This window comes from Aethalodelphis obliquidens, unplaced genomic scaffold (genome assembly GCF_003676395.1).
Source record: "Aethalodelphis obliquidens isolate GAN/ISIS:26980383/991018 unplaced genomic scaffold, ASM367639v1 scaffold5, whole genome shotgun sequence".
Taxonomy (NCBI): Eukaryota; Metazoa; Chordata; class Mammalia; order Artiodactyla; family Delphinidae; genus Aethalodelphis; species Aethalodelphis obliquidens.
Window position 1 is genome coordinate 18,176,040 of NW_020837949.1, and position 6,000 is coordinate 18,182,039.

At 40.4% G+C, this 6,000-nt stretch overlaps 1 long non-coding RNA gene across 1 annotated transcript in view; it reads left to right on the forward strand.

Moving 5' to 3' along the window:
- Positions 1-4,766, forward strand: part of LOC113618080 (uncharacterized) — a 39,767-nt gene extending 35,001 nt beyond the window's left edge. Inside the window, exon 3 of the long non-coding RNA XR_003431879.1 lies at positions 1,901-4,766. This is a non-coding gene — a long non-coding RNA (uncharacterized LOC113618080). The remainder of the gene's footprint in view (positions 1-1,900) is intronic.
- Positions 4,767-6,000: the final 1,234 nt, after the last annotated feature.

The following is a 6,000-nucleotide window of genomic DNA, read 5'->3' on the forward strand; positions in this document are numbered from 1 at the left end:
CATGCTTATCACTCAATGAGTCATAACTCACTCAAAACAGTGTTACAAATGCTAAGCATTTTGTTATACCATTTTATTTTATTTTATTTTGTTCTATTTTACGTTACCAGACATGTTTTCATGTCTAAACAAGAAAAGTGGACTTCAAATGTTGCACTTTTAAATCACTGGTGGAGGGTGGTTTGTTTGTTATTGAATTATATTTATTAGGCAATGACACTATAACTGTGCTAAAATAACACAAGATATGTCAACATTTCCAGGTTAAGCACTCATCACAATATCCCAAACTCACAGGAAAGCAACAGTCGGAAAAATTAGGAAATTTAAAATAGAATACCTCATTATAGCAGAATTTCTTCACAAGAATTAAAAATGTAAGTGAGGCTGCAAAGAAAGTGAGTTTCTGAGTGGCTCACTTGTTAGCAAGCAAGGAAAACCATTTACCGATGGCAAGTTAATTAAATTGTGTTTGATCATAGAAGCTGAATAAATGTGTCCAGAGAAAATAAACCTGTTTAAGATGATCAGCCTTTTGGTATCAACAATTGTTCGGAGTTGAGGACCTTGGTAGCAACATCAATAGTTAGTTTAAAAAAAAAATGTTAATGGTTCTGAGTATTCTTCCTTGTATCTTCATGAATTGACAAAATGGTACTGATGCTGGTCAGCTGTTGTTTACTTGGATGTGTCAATGCCAAGTCTGAAGTGACTGAACAACTGGCTTCTATGAATAGTCTGTGTTGAGCTACAAGCAAGAATATTTTCAAAGAAGTTGAGAAAATTTCGAATTTAGTACAACCTGAAGTGGAATCTGCTAAGATGTATACAACTCCTGGTGATAAAAATTGGTGTGGAGCAGGAAAAGGCTTAGTTGGACAAATTTACAAAGCTTGTGGAAAAGGATATTAAAGACTGTGATTATTCTTTGTGTGATTCATCAGCAGATACTTCAAAGGTAATATTTGAATCTATCATGAGTTATTGAACCAATACTGTAAAAAAAATTAACTTTATTCACTCTTGTATACTTACACAACTTCAGTTCTATTAATTTTTGTCAGCAATAGAGGCTGAATATCCTGACTTGCTCAACTAAACAGCAGTTTGATAGCTTAGCAATGGTAAAGTTTGACTGTGTTTTTTTTTTTTTCAGCTTGAAATTTTTCTGAACAAGAAAAACTACCCTCATCCACTATTTAACCCTGAATGACTCTGGGAATTTTTTGCTAATTTTTAGGTGGGAAGTGGTATTAACAATTCTTATCAGGGGCTTCCCTGGTGGCGCAGTGGTTGAGAATCTGCCTGCTCATGCAGGGGACACGGGTTCGAGCCCTGGTCTGGGAGGATCCCACATGCCGTGGAGCGGCTGGGCCCGTGAGCCATGGCTGCTGAGCCTGCACGTCCAGAGCCTGTGCCCTGCAGCGGGAGAGGCCACAGCAGTGAGAGGCCTATGCACCGCAAAAAAAAAAAAGAAAGAAAGAAAAGAAATGTAGTATCCACTACGTAAGGAATGAAAAATTCTCTAGAAATCCTCTACCCTTCAGGGAGTAGAGAAGGGAACCCTTCTGGTTCGGCCAACGACCCAACTGACTGAGAACAGTGTGGTCAAGAGCAGAGCTACCCAGGAAGCAGAGGTACAGGAATTCCAAACTTCCCAGGAGAAGGATGGGAAAGTAGAGTAATTAACTTCCAAAAATGTTTACAAACTCAGAAAGGAGGAAAGAGGTGATGGAGTTTGAAGGGTACAGAAACTTGCCTGAGATCAAAGGAAGTCAAATTGCCTAAAGCCAGGGCTCTTCTTTCATAGGCCACACATTCCTTTAAGAATTATTTTTTTTTTTTAATGAGAGAAAGTAAACAAGTATTCACAAGCATAGAATTCTGCATTTGATTTCAGAGCCTCCCCAAAGCCTGGGATCCATGAGCACTATGTTAAGAACTCCTGGATGAAAATCTTCCTTACAGAAAGTTCACGGTGGAAAATAAATGGCAGGGAAGGTAAGAAGGGCAATTCTGAGTGTGGTTTGCCCATTTCAGGCAATGAGCGCATAGCAACATCATGGAAGCTTTCTTGCCCTAGGAGGATATACGTGAAACTGTAAAGTACCACGTTAAGGGGAGATTTTTCCCAATGGCCATGTGTTGGAGCAGTCACTGAAATGTTGAAAGCAGCTACTTAACTTGAGAAAGCCAAGTATTTGAAACTAGCTCGGCCAGATCCCAGCTGTCATCTCCACTCCACCCCGTGCAATCACCATTAGTGATTTTTCAACCTTCAACCAACATTTTGTAGATAATGTGTTGGGAAGTGTGGGAGATGAAAAATATTATTGAAACATGGACTCTAACACAGGGATGTTCATCTCCAAGTGGAGAATGTGAATGGTGCTTGCAACAGCCTGGCCCTGGATTCTTTGACCTTCAACTTTATTGTCTTCAGGACATTTTTAGAAGCACACAACCACGGCTACTCCTTTGGTATTGATACTTAATACTCCTCTGTCATCAAGATTTCAAACTCTGAAATTCTGTTAGGCCACAAACTCTTATTTTTCTGTCTTTCTCATACCTACTAATTTTTTCTTTACCCTCATCATGAACTCCAGACCCCTTGAATGCTCATACCCGAGTATTCAGGTATGAGTATTCAGCTCTGTCTTGGTTTCACTTGCCTCTTCCTAGCTAGGATACCATGGACATCTGAAGTGACCAAGGACCACCAGGTGGCAGCAGAGTCTCAACTAAACTGTCCACCAACTTGGGCACCAAGTCAGGTATGGTCATTGTTATTTATAATGGGAGCCTCAAGTTTGAAGGGGAAGTGGAATTAAACAAAGGATAGAGCATACAGGGAGATCAGGCAGCAGGGGGACAAGAAGATCTTGATCCTCATGTAAGGATAAACCAGAGAAGTGGCTAGACCCAAGCAATGGGGGAGATGGCAGGGTTCTCCCAGGTTCATTGTCTGTAACCATTTCATACCTATACATCTGGGTAGTCTCCTCCTGCTTTGAAACATCCCTTGCCCAACTGCTCTGAAGCTCTTTCTAGTTAAGGGTTAGTTACTTAATGTCAACAAGCCTCCTGGAATCCTTTGCTCTTAACTGCCTTGCCAATCCCCAGTGCTAGATGGAGTCGACCCTCTTGTCTCTCTCCTTCCAGGCGGCCAGGTGCTCCTGCAGAAAGTTACAAAAGTCTACACATTGGATCAACTCTGAATCCATAATATGTAACCTCAGTGGTAACCTCAAGGCTGCTGAAGTTTCCTCTTTTCATCCTTAGTTAATTCCTTGGGGCATTGCTCATAGAAGCAATTCTAAGCCTTCTCCACTCGCTGAAGTCCCTTTCTGCATTTCAGCTCCTCGACCACAGCAGATGACCTCACATCCTCCTTTGTCTGGAGGACTGGGACCATCCATCCAGTCCTCCTCTGCAGGCCCTCTCCACTGTAGACAGAGCACAGGACCTACAGAGTCCTCCATGGTACGTTTCTTGAGCTGAATGGGAAAGACATCAGAAATTTCATCCTTTTCAAGGCAAAGTAAGAAAACAGCTAGCCTACATCTCATCTCAGAATCAACTTACTACTCTGAATGATATATTACTCTCTTAGTCAGCTCGGGCTGACAAAATAACACAGCCTGGGTGGCTTAATCAATAGACATTTATCCTCACAGTTCTGGAGGCCGGGAAGTCCAAGGTCAAGGTGCCAGACAATTCAGTTCCTGGTGAACATCTTCCTGGTTTGTAGACAGCCACCTTCTCCTTACGTTCTTACGTGGTTTTTCCTTGGGTGCATACAGAGCGAGAAAGAGATCTCTCTCTCTCTCTCTTCTCTTCTTATAAGGCCACCAATCCCATCATGAGTGCTTCACCTTCATGATCTAATCTAACTCCTGTGGCCTCATCTACAAATACCATCACACTGGGGATTAGGGTCTCAGCATATGAATTTGGGGTACACAAATATTTAGTCCAGAACAGTTACAAATGTTGATGGCTGGAGTGTTTCCTAACTTAGGTCTGGGGTGACAGCTCTTAAAAATCTCATCTGCAAAGATAGTGCTTTCAAACTTTTCATTGAAAAATTCACAAACTAACATAAAATCTATTCTGTCCAATTTTAATTGACCTTGTTCTTCCTGTGCAATGATTTCTGATTCATTTATTCAGTCATTCAATTAGTAAATACTTAACTGACTTGAGCCAAGACTCCTAACTACTACGTACTGCCAAATACAGACATGTGATGATGAAGCACATTTGTGGCAGATAAAGAATATTTAACAAGAAGAATCATTCATCCAGAATTTGTCAGACTCCCCATTCAGCACTATGGAAAGAGAATCCACTCACTGGCCCGCAGGCGTAGGCCAGTGTGCTGAGCTGGGTGCTCAGTCAAGAGGTAAGTGCCTCAGGATAAAGTTTTTATTATAATCTCTCCCGATATTCAAGTAGTTTTCAAAGGCTTTCTATTTAATGAAAAGATAATGTGTGACTAGCATATATATGTATGTTCTAGACTGCATGATGGGTACCTCTCTCAGAACAGTCACTTAGAATCCTGCCCCATTTATCTGTTTGTTATGAACTAGATTATTATGGATTATCCCAACTCAGATCACTCCTGAGTAAACTAACAAAGATGAACTTTTAAATTTGCAACACTGTAGACTAGACCTTGGCTTCACAATGACCTCACCAATGCGCTGGCTGGCATCCTCGAAGGTTCAGCTTCATCCTTCTTGTCTCTTAAAGCTATCAGTACTGTGCTCGCTTCGGCAGCACATATACTAAAAAAGCTATCAGTACTAAATTAAAGACACGTCCAATTTAAACTGTATTAATTGAATTTAATTAATTAATTTACTCTTTTGATTTAATATTAAAAATTAATTTATGAGATAATAAATGTATTAAGAAATTAAATTATTAAAATTAATTCATTCGTTTAATTTATTTTTTGAATTTTTGAATTTTATTTTATTTATTTATTTTTATACAGCAGGTTCTTATTAGTTATCCATTTTATACATATTAGTGTATATATGTCAATCCTAATCTCCCAGTTCATCCCACCACCACCACCACCCTGCCACTTTCCCCCCTTGGTGTCCATACGTTTGTTCTCTACATCTGTGTCTCAATTTCTGCCCTGCAAGCCAGTTCATCTGTACCATTCTTCTAGGTTCCACCTATATGCGTTAATATACGGTATTTGTTTTTCTCTTTCTGACTTACTTCACTCTGTATGACAGTCTCTAGATCCATCTACGTCTCTACAAATGACCCAGTTTCATTCCTTTTTATGGCTGAGTATATTCCATTGTATATATGTACCACATCTTCTTTATCCATTCGTCTGTCAATCTTCTTTGTGTGTGTGTGTGTGTTTTTTGTGTGTGTGGTTTTTTTGGTCAATCTTCTTTATCTATTCATCTGTATCAATTAATTGGTGATATTTACCCAAAACAACTGGGTATAACATAGGACTATAACAGCTATATCAAATATTTGGAGGGCTTTCACATCATTACCAGGTCCAAACTCGTACTGCTCGCTGCATGACGAGCCAATAAATTGAGAGACAAATTTCTGGAGCAAGAAATAGCGACTTTATTTGGAATGCCAGTAGACTGAGAAGATGGTGGACTAATGTCCCAAAGAACTGTCTTACCCAGGTTTGGATGCTAGTTTCTTTTATAGAACAAAGAGGGGGAGGTGAAGAGGTAAAGTAAAAAAGGCAATAAGTTGTTGCAGATATTTCCTGGTTCTGGCCAGACTCCAGAGGGGTTATGTTAATTTCTTCTTTCCTGCAGCGATTCACAGGTGGGCCTGGTCAGGATGTTTCCTGTGAGCTAAACAAAGGTGTTTTGTTTTTTGTTTTTTGTTTTTGTGGTACGCAGGCCTCTCACTGTTGTGGCCTCTCCCGCTGCGGAGCACAGGCTCTGGACGCGCAGGCCCAGCGGCCATGGCTCACGGGCCCAGCCGCTCTGC